Raw genomic sequence first — 16,036 nt, 5'->3', positions numbered from 1 at the left:
ACAACCTTAATTTTGTGTCCATTTAAATAAATGGCTGTCTCCTTTGATGTCCTTCAGAGGTCATCAGTGGCGGGCAATGAGAGGTAAGCTAAGAATTTCCGGAAGAGCTTTGCTCTCTGAATATGGGGTCTGGTCTTTATTTTTCCTGTTTTGCCCCCTGCCTGGATGTGGGTATCATGTTTAGAGCTGCAGTAGCTTTGTTGCAACCAATAAGTTGAAGCTACATGCTCAAGATGGCAGGGCAGGAAGTTCCGTCATGATATTCTTGACTAGCTACATCAGTTACAGGTCACCTACTTCCATACTTACGTGGGAAAAATTACTTTGGTCTATTCTAGCCATTGTAGGTGGGTTTTCAGGTAGGATTACTGGCAATAGCCTGTATCCTACAAGAATTAAAATCTAGGTTATATGAACAACTCCTATAAATCAATAAGAAAGACAACCTAATAGAAAAATTGAGGATAATTGTAGGCAGTTCACAGAGCTGGAAACACAAATGGCCATTAAGCATATGAATCTCATTAATAGTTAGGAAATGTGATCCATAACCATCAGAATATGAATCTAAAAGTATCAAGTGTTGAGGAAGATGTAGAGAAGTTGTTTTTATTCACTTTTGGTGAGAATATAAATTGGTGCAGTTATCTTGGATAACCTTTTGGCAATATCAGGTAAAATCGACCATCCCTCACTAGCCAGCATTCCACCAAATATGTGTGTACTCTAGAGACTCCTGTACCTTTCTAGGGAGACGTGGAAGCTGTGGTCGTTGAGATATTTTAATAGCAAAATAGTGGAAACACTCTATTCTTCAATTGGGAAAAAGAAAGTTTATTTTATGATGGAGTACTGCATAGGAGTTAAAAACATACATATATGAACTATATAGAGCTATGTATATGAGCCTAGATAAATTTGAAAAAACTTTATCTTGAACTAAAAATGCAGAAGACTATGAGTGTAGGGATAATATTTATATAAAATATGAAAGCAATATTGTAGCTATGCAAAACAATGTCATCACCTATAGCCACTGAGGGACATGTGCACCTTGGCAAACATTTCTACTCATGAGTGAGTTTTCCGGGAGCGTAAAAATTGATTTTTAAAATCCAGCCAATGTTAGTTCATTGCCCGTTTTATTCCTGACAGAGTCTTATTTACTGGGGATATTAAAACGAGGGGCGCCTGGGTAGCTCAGTTGATTAAGCACCTGGCTTTGGCTCAGGTCATGATCTCATGATTTGTGCGTTCAAGCCCTGCATTGGACCGTGAGCTGACAGCTCAGAGCCTGGAGCCTGCTTCAGATGCTGTGTCTCCCTCTCTCTCTGCTCCTCCCCTACTCATGCTCTGTCTCTCCCTGTCTCTCTCTGTCTCTTAAGAATAAACGTTAAAACCAGAGCTCTTCCTTGAGCAGTGGTATAATATTAAGTTTTTAAAGCACCTACTCATGCATATTTTCATTTAATTATTCTAATTACTTTCTGAGGTAATCGACATGCAGTTTTATTCTTATTTAAATTAAGTGGCAGTAATTGGACTTTCTGATTTCTAGTTCTTTTAATAGTAGTTTTATGGTTTTTTCCCAACATTTTAATGTATAGGTATATTTGATTTATACAGTGATACACAGTACAGTTGTAGTGGTAATGTGAGTGATCCAATGGTGAGTCTTTTTTGTTTGTTTTTTGAGTAGATGACTTAGTTATTTATTGCCTTTTTTGATTTGCAGGGATGGGGGTGGAGGGGAGTGAATGCAGTTCTTAAACCTTATTATGCACAAGATTCATCCAATGAATTTACAACAAACATTTTCTGATCACCACCCCACCTCTGCCTCATAATTCTGCCTTTTCTCTTTCTGTCCATTACTAGATTGGTTTATTAAGGTCTGTGACCTTGTCTTGTTCATTTTGGTATTCTCCAGAGTGAACAAGCAGTCTGATGGTGGTGATGGTGATGGTGCTGGGTTGTGGGTGTGGGTGTATGAAGAACTTTCCAGAAGTGACGATCTGAACAAAACTAGTACCATATTGTGGATAGAGAAGACTATGAAGGATTTTAATACTCCAAAGTTAGATGTGTGCTGAAATTGGTTTTCCGTTAAACTCTTAATAAACATTATTTTCAAACATTCTTTTCACTAGCAAGATTATTTAAAGGCCTGATTCTGAAATTCCAGGGAAGGAGAAGGATCTTACTGGAAAAGATGTAACAGAAAATAAAAGTACAGAAGAATCACATTATTTCACATAACTATGCTAAGACAGCTTGGAAGTTGACAGTTTTCTTCTTAGAGAAGTTGTTCTCCAGCACAAGCTACTGCGAATTGTTCAGCCCATTGGCAGCAACTCAGAAAACTGTCCTTTTCACCCTTTCCAGCGCACGGATATGGATGATTCATAGCTGGAAGCCATCTTCAAGAAACTACTGGCTTTATTGAAGCCAAATGTGTCAAGGTTTTCGTTTAGACACATGAAGGGCCCTCTTTAAAGTAAACCACACAGAGATGCTTCGAAACCAAAAACTGACAAACAAAACACTCTTAACACATTTATTGTGTGTAAATACAGATGCAAACATAACCTATTTGATAATAAATACATCTCTGTCTTGTGTGCTCTTTCTAACTCTGTCAGCTGAGTGCTTTTTTTTTTTTAATATAATAACTGCACAATAAATACTGCTTGACTGAGGGTGAGATGAGAACTGACAGAAATCAGTGCCTGATTGTACATTTCCCATTTCTTTTGCCATTTGGAAAAGTCTGATTCTATTTTAAGGTGGGTTTTCTAATGTGTGAGAAATTTCAGAATGTAACAGTAGTAAAGAGATTCCTTAGTTGCCTATTTAGCTCAAATCTGAAGGAAATTTTCCCAGGCTGATTTTTTTTTTTTTTTTTTTTTTTTTCTAACATGGGCCAGAAAACTCATGTGTTTGAACTTGAGTGCTTTGACTTCTCATGCCAGACCTCTGGATAACCTTGGGGCAGCTGTTCTTTTGTTGCTGTTTACTTACTCGAAAGTAAGTCGTGTGAAGATGTGGACAGTTAACTCAGGAGAGGCTTTTTTTGGTTCCTCTGGTGCCTGTCTTCCAGGCTGTTTCATGCTGGTGTTACGCAGCACACAACACTACTCATACCCACACGGTAAATCTTATACAAGGAGGCTGTTTCTTCCTGCTCCTTCCAAAGATACTTTCTCATAAATACCAACAATTATGTGTACTTTGAAGATGCTGATAAGCTGATAAACAATCATGTGAAATCTCTTTGATATCCTGTTTTGCTTATGGAGATGAAAGATGGTTTGGTATAAGTTAATGCAAGCAAGGAGCGAACGAAAGCATGTTTGCAATTAGCACTCACTCCGTGTGCAGTTAATCTATTTAAATTGGGAAGATTACCTAACATAACAAGATGTGCCTTTTTGTACTTAGATACAGGCAAGCCAGGTCTCTTACCTACTAGACATGTAAGAAATTTCCTTTGAATTTTTAATTTGTATTCCTTGGTTTGCCTTCCAGGTTTTTTCCTCTGTATAATCTATAGGATTTATTTTGCTAGAAGAATCCAGTGTATCTTTGAAAAGCAGTTCTGAATTTGAACGTATTTTTTTTTTTTAATTCTTTTAATGTTTATTTTTGCGAGAGAGAGTGTGCGAGCGAGAGCGTGAGCCGAGCAGGGGAGGGGCAGAGGGAGAGGGAGACACAGAACCTGAAACAGGCTCCAGGCTCTGAGCTGTCAGCACAGAACTGGACACGGGGCTTGAACTCATGAACTGTGAGATCATGACCTGAGCCAGAGTTGGACACTTAACCAACTGAGCCACCCAGGCACCCCTGAACTTGAACATTTTTTAAATTAATGTTAATGTTGGACTCTGAAAGATATTCTTTTGATTATCTTTTATTAAATCAAAGTAGTGGGTGTGTATAATTGAATCCAGTTTCCTTTGCTTATCATTTTTGTCTCTGTGGTTTTTTGGGATAGTTTCTGATATTGTACCTTTTTGGAGAGGTGGCCTTTGTGTCATATTGGAACTTGTTTGAGGTTACAATCAGTTTTGGAGGCAGTAAATGTTCCCTGGAAAATCCTGGGCTGATTTTCTTTTTCAGTCTGTGAATTATGAGTTTAGCTCATTAGACTGAATTTTGGCATTTGACTCTCCCAGAGCAGGGTGGTATCCAGCTTTATTTTGTGAGTAACTACAGATGCTTCTTGCCATTATTTGTTGTTGTTGTTGTTGTTTTAATAAATGTCCTGTCTGTGAAATTTTAGGCCAAATGGGATAAAAGGAATCCTGGCTTTCAAAGATTCTTCTTTAATTTTGCATTCAGAAGACAATTGCTGCTTTACTTTTACAAGCTAAATGTGACAGCTGTTGAGTCATTTCCCACCTCCTGCCCTTACCTCCGCTTCCATATTTGCAGGAGAAAACTATACATTGATTTGTATGCCTTAATAAAAAGCTGAGAGGAGCTTCCACTTCATCTGTGTGGCTTGCTTACATACCTTTATGTGATCCTTAAGATGGTGGAAAAATCCCAGATTCAGAGGGAAGATTTGAGGTTATTATTTTATTTTAAATCAAAAGGCAGATGTACCTTTTTTAGCCTGCTTCTTCTTTGAAACATGGCAAGTTGAGAATAGTGGGAAGCCAAGGGCAATTAAGCGCAGGAAATGGCTTCACGTGTTACCTATTGCATCCTCGACGATTTGGATGAAACAGCAACAGCTGAGATGCCAAACGCCCTATAAATTTCAGATGCCGGTGTCAAGTGTGGTGGAGTATGGTTTATGAGCTCATTTCGTCAAGAGCTTTGCCCGCAGGTCTTTGGTGACTCGCGTTCAGTTTTCTTCACAAAAATGCAAACTATTCGGGGCCCTTTGGTTTGGCTAAACGGGAAATGGTGTGCATTTGGCCTCATAAAGCAAGTAGCCTTGAGAGATGGGCCTGCCTCGAAATTGACTACATTTTTGTGGGAGAACGGGTGAAAAGGGCAGTTTCCTGTGTTGCTGCCAAAAGGTCTGAACAATTTGTAGTAGCTTGTGGCTAGAAAACAACTTCTGTGAGGCAAAAACAGCAACTTCAGAGTGACTCCGGGTACATGTGAGAAAATGCTCTTCTTTCCTACTTGATTGCTAGGCTTTGTAGAAAATTTATATAGTAAATCTCAAAACTCGGGTGCTTTAAGCTGCTTTTTTTGGTGAATTTGGATAAAAACTTGGGGAAATATACTCGGAGTTAGCACATGTGGTGCATAATGTGGTACTTAAAAAAAGGGGGGCAACCTTTGCATGTTTTTTGTTAACCATGGGCTAGAATGGTGATCCATTTTTCTCCTGCCTTCAAAAAGTGCTGGTAAATCTTGGCATGTAGTGTGTGTAGTTTTACAGGAATGTGTTTTTGTTTTGGGGTTTTTTTTTAGTTGACTTTTTTTTAGAAGTGTGTGTTCTTAGTTCACTTGGGCAGTGTGACACATATGCTCATAAAATATGTATATGAAACTACTGGTAATTGCCACACTGGTAGTACTTACAGCTTATCGGGCACTACGCTAATATCTTTAAACTGGTTAAGCCGTTTAGCTCTCTGGATGAGAGAAACAGCTTAGGGTGTCGTAGCTAGAAAGTGGTTGGAGCCTGTCAGATCTGGAGTCTGGTCTGTGTTCCTAATTATTTCAAAATTGGTACTATTTGAGATACTCATTTTGTAGAATTAAAGTCTGTTAAAATCCCTCCCCGCCCCCCACACCATAGAGTGGGCTTGGATATGTGGAATGAAGATAGACTTGTGTGATTCGCTTTAATATTTTCACTATCTTTTTTTTTTCAAGCGAAGCTTCCATCACACCTGTACTAATTGTTGCTTAAATGTTTCAGACTTGGAACATTTTTGGCCTGAGTTTTGATCTTTCTCTTCTGTTGGGGATATCTATTAGCTTTTAACTTTTTTTTCTATTTAGTTTTTAATTTTCTTAACTTAAAAAGAATTATTTTAGAGATAGAGAGCAAGTGCGAGAGAGGAGCAGCAGGAGAAAAAGAGAATCTTAAGTGCAGAGCCGAGATGGGGCTCAATCCTGTGACCCTGGGATCATGATCTGAGACGAAATCAAAAGTTGGACTATTAACCGACTGAGCCACCCAGGTGCCCCTCTACTAGCTTTTTATTGAGATACAGACAACAGCTGGTTAAGACCTACCCTTTTTCCTGATATTTTGCCCTCTTTGTCAGTATCACTTTCTTCTTTATTGTATATTTAACAAATAGCCTGATTCGGCTCAGAATCTAGTGTAGTTGTTTACAACTGGGGTGGGGGTGGGTAGGTGATTTTTGTCCTCGGAGGGACATTTAGCAATGTCTGGAGACCTTTGTGATGGCCTTGACTTGGGGGTGTGCTGCTGACATCTATTGTGTTGAGACTAGGCTTGCTGCTAAACATCTTGCTATACACAGGATAGCTCCTTACAACAAAGAATTACCTGGTGGGGCGCTTGTGTGGCTCAGTCGGTTAAGTGTCCAACTTCGGCTCAGGTCATCTCGCGGTTGGTGGGTTCCAGCCCCGTGTCGGGCTCTGCGCTGACAGCTCGGAGCCTGGAGCCTGCTTCGGATTCTGTGTCTCCCTCTCTCTGAGTCCCTCCCCCACTTGTGCTCTGGCTCTCTCTCGCTCTCTCAAAAATAAATAAACATTAAAAAAAAAAATTACCTGGCCTAAGTGTCCATCCTGCAGAAGGTTGAAAACCTTGATGTAGCTAACAGTGGGCACAGACCAAATCTAATTAATTAGAAACCGTTTTTGTCTTTGTGAGATTTTTTTTCATAGCAAAACAACTTGATGGTAAATGGGCAAGTTTTCATTTTCTATTCTAGAGGTGGAGGAAGACGACCTCCATCTGTCTGCTCACCCAGCTCTAAGCCAAATAACAAAGTTGACCTTACGCTGGAGTGCTTTTCAGCTGCTTCCTACCCCTCTTCGTCCCTATCCTGACCTAGAAGAGATCATGCCTTTTTTTTTTGCGATCACACCTTTACAATATTATCTTCACTTATCTTAGTCACGATTAATTTACTGCCTGTTACCAATGATACGTGAACTGCCTTGGTTTGCGGCTGAGAGAAACAAAAGCCTAAAAGGGATACCCACCAAAGTTTTGACTGTGATCTGTGATGAAGGTCCTAGAGTGCCTCTTACAATTATCTTGAGGACCAGAATATGCCCTTGTGAGTGGTAAATGCTGAAAGTTGAAAGGAGCAACTTGTGGTGATCTCCTGATACTGTCGCAAGTGCTTGGGATTCTCTAACTCTCTTTGCCCCCCTTGATCCTTCAGAGATGACTCCAGTTCTACCTCACTCCATTCTCTGCTCTTTATTTATTTTTTTCAGATTGCTTTATGTAGGTATCTCTTAGAGTGAATTTGTTATCGTTGTCTTCCTCCCTACGCCCCTTTCTAGGTTATGACGTCCTAGCACAGTGCAGGGGTACATAGTTGTTGCTCTTTCCCTAAGTGTTGAATGACTGAATGGTGGAGGAGGAGGAGAAGCAAACACGTTAGCAATTTTTTTTTTTTTTTTTTTTTTTTAAGTAGACCCCACGCTCAGCATGGAGTCCCAACGCAGCACTCAAGATCATGACCCTGACATCAAGACCTGAGCTGAAATCAAGGGTTGGACACCCAACCAGTTGAGCCACGTAGGTGCCCTCAACACCTTCGGAGTCAAACTAAATGAGAGGGGTGCCTGGGTGGCTTAGTAGGGTGAGGGTCCAACTCTTGACTTCAGCTCAGGTCATATCTCCTGGCTTGTGAGATCAAGCCCCACGTCATGCTCTGCAGGTCCACGTGGTGTCTGCGTCTTTTACCTGAGGTTCCTTCGAGCTCAGTTATCTTCTTGCTCTGCACGTTCTGGAATATAACCTGCCTATTTGCGGCGATGTGATTTCAGTCTAGATTTCTCAACTGTGTCACGTGTGTTCCCCTCCCTCTAGGAAGAACTGTGCTTTAAAGTGATGGAAATAGGGGCGCCTGGGTGGCTCGGTCAGCTAAGTGTCCGACTTCGGCTCAGGTCATGATCTCACAGTTCCGTGAGTTCTAGCCCCGCGTCAGGCTCTGTGCTGACAGCTCAGAGCCTGGAGCCTGCTTCGGATTCTGTGTCTCCCTCTCTCTGACCCTCCCCAGTCCATGCTCTGTCTCCCCCTGTCTCAAAAATAAATAAACGTTAAAAAAAATTAAAAAATAAATAAATAAATAAAGTGATGGAAATGACCCGGGCAGTCCTGCAGTGATCTCCCCGTGGCAACACTCCTATCTCACACATGAAATTCTGGGCTTGACCTTTTATTGCCTCCTCGGGAAGATCTGCTTCCTTAGCTTTACTTCTATTCAAGGGCCTCATTTTACTCTTTTTTTTTTTTTTTTTTTAAACTGCATTAGTATCATCATTAGTGGCCTGAGGTAGAGTAAATAGCAATTCTATAATGTGTATATTTTGTTTTTTCTGTTGAATTACATGAAAGCGTTTATTAGACATTTTGATCCAAAATAGAGATAATTATGGGAAAAGCTTTCTTTCAGCAGAAGGCCCACTAGCAGGGCATCAGTGCTTATCACTGTGATCATGCCATTGGACTTGTCCCTTGCAAATTGAACATGCTTCATTGCACAGGTGTTTGCATGGCTGAGCAAATTATATTTGGACAATAAACTGTTATGCCTGTCAGTGATTAGAGAGGCGGGACGGCACATGGACTACTTTGGTAAGAGAATTAAAGAGAATATTAGCAAACATTTTTGTAAAAGAAAAGAAAATAAAAACACTTTGAGAATAAACACACTTTTTCTTTTAATGGTTCAGTGCTCTTAAATATACTAGAAGTCAGCCTTATACTGGAAAGGTGTTTTTTTTTGTTTTTTAATCTAGTAACTTTTATTTATATCTTTGAGATTGTTAAACAGTACCAGGTTTTCCTTACTGGAAGACAGCTGTAGTTGGATTATGGATGCAGCCATAGGAAAATCCAATTTCCAATGTCCTATAGTTTTAGTCTGCAGTTTTGTTTTGTTTTTGCTTTTTGCACAGGTGTGAAATCTGTGTTCAGGAGCGTGGGAGTGTAGAATGATGAGGGGACTGTCATAAGATCTCTGGAGATATCTGAGTCCAGTTAAAGTATGTGGCTGGGAATTTGAGAAAAGTTCTCAAAGCTATTTTTCTTTTGCTGCACCGGTGCAAGTAAGTAAGGCCAGAGTTATATGGAACATGGGAACATGGTGGAGAGAGCAGCTGGGGGTCAAGGGTATAATGGTGGCCCATGGGAGCCAAGCTGTTGAAGGAGGGTAATGAAGACTTGGGTAGTGACAGGGGCAGGCTGCTCAGGTCAAAGAATTGTTGGAGTTGGGGTAGAAGAAGGATTGAGCTAGAAAGATGGAAGATAATCAGAGGTCAAGATGCAGGAATTCGAGATAATGATAGGATTCTGCTTCTAGGGCAGGAGTTTTCAAGAAATCATTTTAGAAGGCTATGACTGGTATTTAGAATATGAAAAAGAATAAACATGAGACTCAGGGTCTTATCTAACCTGTGTGGAATTTTTTTTTAAAGTTTTTTCTTTTTAATGTTTATTTATTATTGAGAGACAGAGACAGAGCATGAGCAGGCCAGGGGCAGACAGAGGGGGAAACAAAGAATCCGAAGCAGGCTCCAGGCTCCTAGCTGTCAGCACAGAGCCCGATGCGGAGCTCGAACCCAGGAACTGTGAGATCATGACCTGAGCCGAAGTTGGATGCTTAACCGACTTAACCACCCAGGCGCCCCTAACCTGTGCATAATTTTTACGTGAATTAAAGAGTTTTCCCTTTTTGGGAAAAGTTTCCAATTAGTAATAATCGTGTCTCAGATCAGCTTCAAGGGCCATGATACTGCCCCTGCACAAAGCTTCCCATTTGGAAGAGGGGGGAGTGGGAGGAAAGAGGTGCCCTTTTTTGTGGTTGAGGAAATCCACTGGTAGAGAGAGAGGGCTCCCTGAACCCAGGGGTTGGGTCTGGATTTAGCACAATTGGCCTGAGTTTAGGTCTGGATCAGAATGGATCATGCATAGTCATTTGAGAACTTTGTTTCCATTAAAACTGGGTGTGTTTACATTGTATTTGCAAACTGGGCTGGGAAGGAAATATTTTACTCTGGGTCACATTTGGACAAAATTGAAAGCCAGTGCTTGGGGTATGACCGTGGGAATGGGTAGCTGAGATGGTGAGGAGGGCAGGGTCATTGAGATTTGCTTTTTAAGTAGGAATGAAACACACACACACACACACACACACACACACACACTCACACACTGCTTTGCGCATTATAACAAGCAGTAAGAGTATGGTAATAAAAATGACTTCAATTTGAAATGCATTATACATGGGAAGGTTTGGGATTCAGCTCCCCTCTTCCCTAGAAAAGACCTTAAACATTGTGGGCTGGTGGAGAAAAGTATGGCTCAGATCTTGGGTGAGCTTCTGGTTCAACACTGGGTCTCTGCCCCTTCACTGTCAGACTGAGAACTAGATTAGGGAAATACCAGAGTCTGGGTTATTGCTAAGATCTGTAAGAACTGAGTCTTGTAAGACTTTTGATGTGCTTTGAGGTCACATGGAGAGAGGTTTCAGCAACTTTGACAGTGATGGATCAATCATAAAACACATAATCATCAATAGAAAATTGAAAATTTTTAGAGGGTTGCGAGGGTAACAACTCTAAAAAATCAAGTAGACACACTTAGGAATTGCAAGGTAGAAGTTCTGGAACCTTCCTCCTGCTGTCTTGATTTTTTTTTTTTTTTTTTTTTTTTTTTTTACAAATGCAAAAATACTAGCATTAGCATTTGAGTGTGATTTTTGGCTTTGCCTTTCGATTGTAAGTGAAAACAGGCAAGCATATTTAGACTTCCCTTGGCCACCTCCCCATTGTTCTGAGTAGTAAAATCATGGTAATAAGTTGCAAGGCCTTGTGTTGCTTTCTGGACTGACCCTGGGAGGCATAGTGTCTAGCACGCCTTCATACTGGACGTTGGTCAGGCGTTGGCAGTGGGGAGCAGGAGACTACTTTCTGGGGCTCTTCAACAGGGATGGAAAGGTGCCCGGGCCCTCGTGGACTGGGGAGTCGGGAGATTGGGCCAAGGCCCAGTTCCTGTAGCACTTCATGCGCTGTCTCCCAGAGTTCTTACCCCAGCCTCTTGTCAGGTACCCCGTCTCTGGGTTGGCCCCTTGCTGGAGGAGTGGCCGTATAGGGATTCTTCACTGGCTGCTTTCTACTGTGAATGGAAGGGGCCGACTTATTCCTCCTGAAGAGCAAATGTGTTGCAGTTGCAATTCCTTGTTGTGTGTTTCCCTTAGCATTGTTAAAACTTGCCGTTAATTTTTCAAGTACTTTCAGGTGCATTATAGATTAATTGGACCTTCATAAGTAGGCTTGGGGAGTTAGTATTTCCTTAATGACTGTTGCTGTGGGGCAAGACAATAATAGCTAACATTAACTTAGTGTTTATGTTAGAAACTGTCATTCTACCTGAATTATTTTATGTTTATCTGTAGGAGTAGTCTGGCATTGTATTTTTTTTTTTTATTTTTTATTTTTTTATTTTTTAATATATGAAATTTACTGTCAAATTGGTTTCCATACAACACCCAGTGCTCATCCCAAAAGGTGCCCTCCTCAATACCCATCACCCACCCTGCCCTCCCTCCCACCCCCCATCAACCCTCAGTTTGTTCTCAGTTTTTAACAGTCTCTAATGCTTTGGCTCTCTCCCACTCTAACCTCTTTTTTTTTTTTTTTTTTTCCTTCCCCCCCCCCCATGGGTTTCTGTTATGTTTCTCAGGATCCACATAAGAGTGAAACCATATGGTATCTGTCTTTCTCTGTATGGCTTATTTCACTTAGCATCACACTCTCCAGTTCCATCCATGTTGCTACAAAAGGCCATATTTCATTTTTTCTCATTGCCACGTAGTATTCCATTGTGTATATAAACCACAATTTCTTTATCCATTCATCAGTTGATGGACATTTAGGCTCTTTCCATAATTTGGCTATTGTTGAGAGTGCCGCTATAAACATTGGGGTACAGGTGCCCCTATGCATCAGTACTCCTGTATCCCTTGGATAAATTCCTAGCAGTGCTATTGCTGGGTCATAGGGTAGGTCTATTTTTAATTTTCTGAGGAACCTCCACACTGCTTTCCAGAGCGGCTGCACCAATTTGCATTCCCACCAACAGTGCAAGAGGGTTCCTGTTTCTCCACATCCTCTCCAGCATCTATAGTCTCCTGATTTCTTCATTTTGGCCACTCTGACTGGCGTGAGGTGGTATCTGAGTGTGGTTTTGATTTGTATTTCCCTGATAAGGAGCGACGTTGAACATCTTTTCATGTGCCTGTTGGCCATCCGGATGTCTTCTTTCGAGAAGTGTCTATTCATGTTTTCTGCCCATTTCTTCACTGGGTTATTTGTTTTTCGGGTGTGGAGTTTGATGAGCTCTTTATAGATTTTGGATACTAGCCCTTTGTCCGATGTGTCATTTGCAAATATCTTTTCCCATTCCGTTGGTTGCCTTTTAGTTTTGTTGGTTGTTTCCTTTGCTGTGCAGAAGCTTTTTATCTTCATAAGGTCCCAGTAATTCACTTTTGCTTTTAATTCCCTTGCCTTTGGGGATGTGCCGAGTAAGAGATTGCTACGGCTGAGGTCAGAGAGGTCTTTTCCTGCTTTCTCCTCTAAGGTTTTGATGGTTTCCTGTCTCACATTCAGGTCCTTTATCCATTTTGAGTTTATTTTTGTGAATGGTGTGAGAAAGTGGTCTAGTTTCAACCTTCTGCATGTTGCTGTCCAGTTCTCCCAGCACCATTTGTTAAAGAGACTGTCTTTTTTCCATTGGATGTTCTTTCCTGCTTTGTCAAAGATGAGTTGGCCATACGTTTGTGGGTCTAGTTCTGGGGTTTCTATTCTATTCCATTGGTCTATGTGTCTGTTTTTATGCCAATACCATGCTGTCTTGATGATGACAGCTTTGTAGTAGAGGCTAAAGTCTGGGATTGTGATGCCTCCTGCTTTGGTCTTCTTCTTCAAAATTACTTTGGCTATTCGGGGCCTTTTGTGGTTCCATATGAATTTTAGGATTGCTTGTTCTAGTTTCGAGAAGAATGCTGGTGCAATTTTGATTGGGATTGCATTGAATGTGTAGATAGCTTTGGGTAGTATGGACATTTTGACAATATTTATTCTTCCAATCCATGAGCAGGGAATGTCTTTCCATTTCTTTATATCTTCTTCAATTACCTGCATAAGCTTTCGATAGTTTTCAGCATACAGATCTTTTACATCTTTGGTTAGATTTATTCCTAGGTATTTTATGCTACTTGGTGCAATTGTGAATGGGATCAGTTTCTTCATTTGTCTTTCTGTTGCTTCATTGTTAGTGTATAAGAATGGCATTGTATTTTTTATTGAGGCTCACCTCTCAATTTTCCTTTTTTTTTTTTTTTTTTTTTTTAATTTTACTTTAAAAAAAAGTACACACAGTGTGGGGTTTGAACTCACAACCCTGAGATCAGGAGTCACATGCTCCACTGACTGAGCCAGCCAAGTGCCCCTCACTTTCACTTTAAAAAAAATTACTTATTTTGAGAGCTCGAGAGAGCATCCCAAGCAGGCTCTGCATTGCCAGCACAGAACCTGACACGGGGCTCAGACCCACGAACCATGAAATCAAGAGTTGGACACTTAACCTACTGAGCCCCTCAAGCACCCCTCAATTTCACTTTTGACATCTCTCATTCCCCACTGTGCCCACCCCTTTCGCAACCAAGTCTTCCCTCCATTTGGAGTTGGGGTGTATGTAGGGTTCTTTTTTCCAAGCCAATGACTGGCTCCTGCCATGAGTTGGGAGTCCCTGTATCCTGCCTATAGACAGAGTGCAGAATTAGTTCTTCTCAGGCCTGCCAGATATTAAATAAAATTTAGAGAAGCTAAAGTTTAGCTTTCTAAAAATGGTCCTAACATATTTGATGCTGTGTTCTACAAAACATTTAAAGCTGAATAGTTGAGTTTAGGGTTTCTAAAGAAGAGCAGTCATGTGTGAGTAAGGTTTTCTGGGCCTAGGGAAGGACTGTGTTTTTGTTAAACAGTGTTAGGTGGGCTAAGGGATTCTAGCTACAGCTTGTTTTCCAGAGACTATTCAGAGCCATGGCTGGTAATGACGTCACCTCCTTGGGTGCCACATCATTCTTTTTTCCTACATAGCCTGCCCCTGCCTTGTGCCCCCTGCACCCTTTTTAAAAAGAACACTTAAGTACTACTGTGAGGTGTTTTTTTTGCAAAAAATAAGTATGAAATTCAATTCTGTGTGTGTGTGTGTGTGTGTGTGTGTGTATGTGTATGGGTGTGTAGAGGTAGATGGAAAACCAGTGCTTTTTGAAAAGCACACCGTCCCAGAAATTCCAGTTTTAGGTTACTTGCGTTCAATCACTCCCAAGAGATTTTTCTGGGGAAGGGTGGGGACAGAGGAGGGGCTTCAGACTAGATGAGAAAAGTAGCTGTGGAAGAACAAAGTTGAGGGTTTCCACCCCTCTCTTCCCCCTCCTTGTTGAAGACTGGACTATAGTGTTGCTAAGAGAACTCTGATCTTCAGCATATTTCATAGAGGCCAAAGTGCTTGGATTCCAAATGTCAAGCCTGGATTCAAGGGATTGAATCTTTTTAATGGTAAACTTGCATGTTGAATAAAATTTGGAATATGGAGAACCATAAATAATAAAAGCTTTATTCTCCCTTTGAGACACAATCACTTATTAATAGTATGTGGTTTTTATTCTTGTACCCTACATTCATAGCTTATAGAATGAATGCTTCAGTAAATGTACTTGTATGCATTTCACAAAGCAGGGCTCATACTATATATTTGGTTTTGATATATATCAAAACCACTTTCATTCAACTTTATTTTGTGTGCTGTTTGCCCTGTCAAAGTAATTTTTTTAAATGTGGGATTTCAGAACCGTAAGGCACTTTAAGAGAGAATTAATCTATCCTCAGGTCTTTATAGATGAGGAAATTTAGTAAAGTGACATTAAATGACTTGCTTGAAATTGTTACTTTCAGAACCGGCGTTGGAACTGGTTAACCACTGCCTGTTCCAGTTTACTTCCTATACTCTGCCTATTTCACTTTACTGGCGAGAATTTGTGAAGTATTAGCCTCTAGGATAAATTAGAGATCGTTGCCCTAGAGAGTTAAATCCATTTCACTAGAACCTTGAGTATGAAAACCCTGAAACCTTGAAACTGCCCAGACACACAGTTAATTTGCCCCAAGTAATTTGGAGTGGTTTGAAAACCATTATGATGTGGCTGAATTGCTGCTATTTTAGGCCCATTTGATGTGAACCTGAAAGGAGTGGAAGTTAAAAATGTATGTTTTACATTTAGATAGAATAAGCATCAGTATATTGGAAGTTTTTCTTTTCCGCTGTGTTAAAACCAATAAATCTCTGAAAACATTTTAGCGGTTTTGCCCAACTATTAATTATCTTCTCCTATGCCAAATTTCTTCCACTCTGGAATATATTTGCCTTCCCCCCCCCGAATCCCTATAGGAATTCTTAGGCCGTATCATTCCTTTGGCAGTTGCTCATGCAGTCTTCTGGCATTTTTTTCTAGTGTTTTCTTGACATTTGAGTATTTGATGAATGATAACTTCCCGGGGGGTTGTGTGTGTTAGTGTCTAGTTTATCAGCTTCTCAGGGATGGGGAGGTTGTCCTAGCATCCCTTTCCTTCCTGCCTTTCTCTGTCCCCTCACTTTGTCTTCCTGGTTCTAGCACAGCAGCTCCTGGTTCGCTGTTGTTACTCTGACTTGTTAAAAAGGTGCTGAGCACACTTGGGGCAAATCAGGGCACGTGGCTTTGTTTTTCCACCTCTGTGAGCTGTTGTGCTCAGGAATATCTCTGCAGAAGGAAACAAGTCTAGCATGATTTGCCCGTCGGTTTGGGTCAACAGG

The 16,036-nt window shown here is 40.8% G+C and overlaps 1 protein-coding gene and 1 pseudogene across 21 annotated transcripts in view; one reads left to right on the top strand and one right to left on the bottom strand.

Moving 5' to 3' along the window:
- EPB41L2 (erythrocyte membrane protein band 4.1 like 2) overlaps positions 1 to 16,036 on the top strand; it is a 220,544-nt gene that overhangs the window by 41,792 nt on the left and 162,716 nt on the right. Inside the window, exon 1 of one of the 21 annotated variants that reach the window (XM_060616643.3) lies at positions 5,092 to 5,114. The exons of the other annotated variants lie outside the window; for them this stretch is intronic. The gene's annotated coding sequence lies outside the window, so the exon portion shown is untranslated. Of the gene's footprint in view, positions 1 to 5,091; positions 5,115 to 16,036 lie in introns of those variants that run through there. 21 annotated transcript variants of the gene reach the window in all.
- LOC132668168 (U4 spliceosomal RNA) lies at positions 9,815 to 9,935 on the bottom strand (annotated as a pseudogene).

The sequence above is a fragment of the Panthera onca genome, chromosome B2, assembly GCF_046562875.1.
Source record: "Panthera onca isolate mPanOnc1 chromosome B2, mPanOnc1 haplotype 2, whole genome shotgun sequence".
Taxonomy (NCBI): Eukaryota; Metazoa; Chordata; class Mammalia; order Carnivora; family Felidae; genus Panthera; species Panthera onca.
Note: the sequence above shows the minus strand (reverse complement) of the source record. Positions and strands in the feature narration are given on the sequence as shown.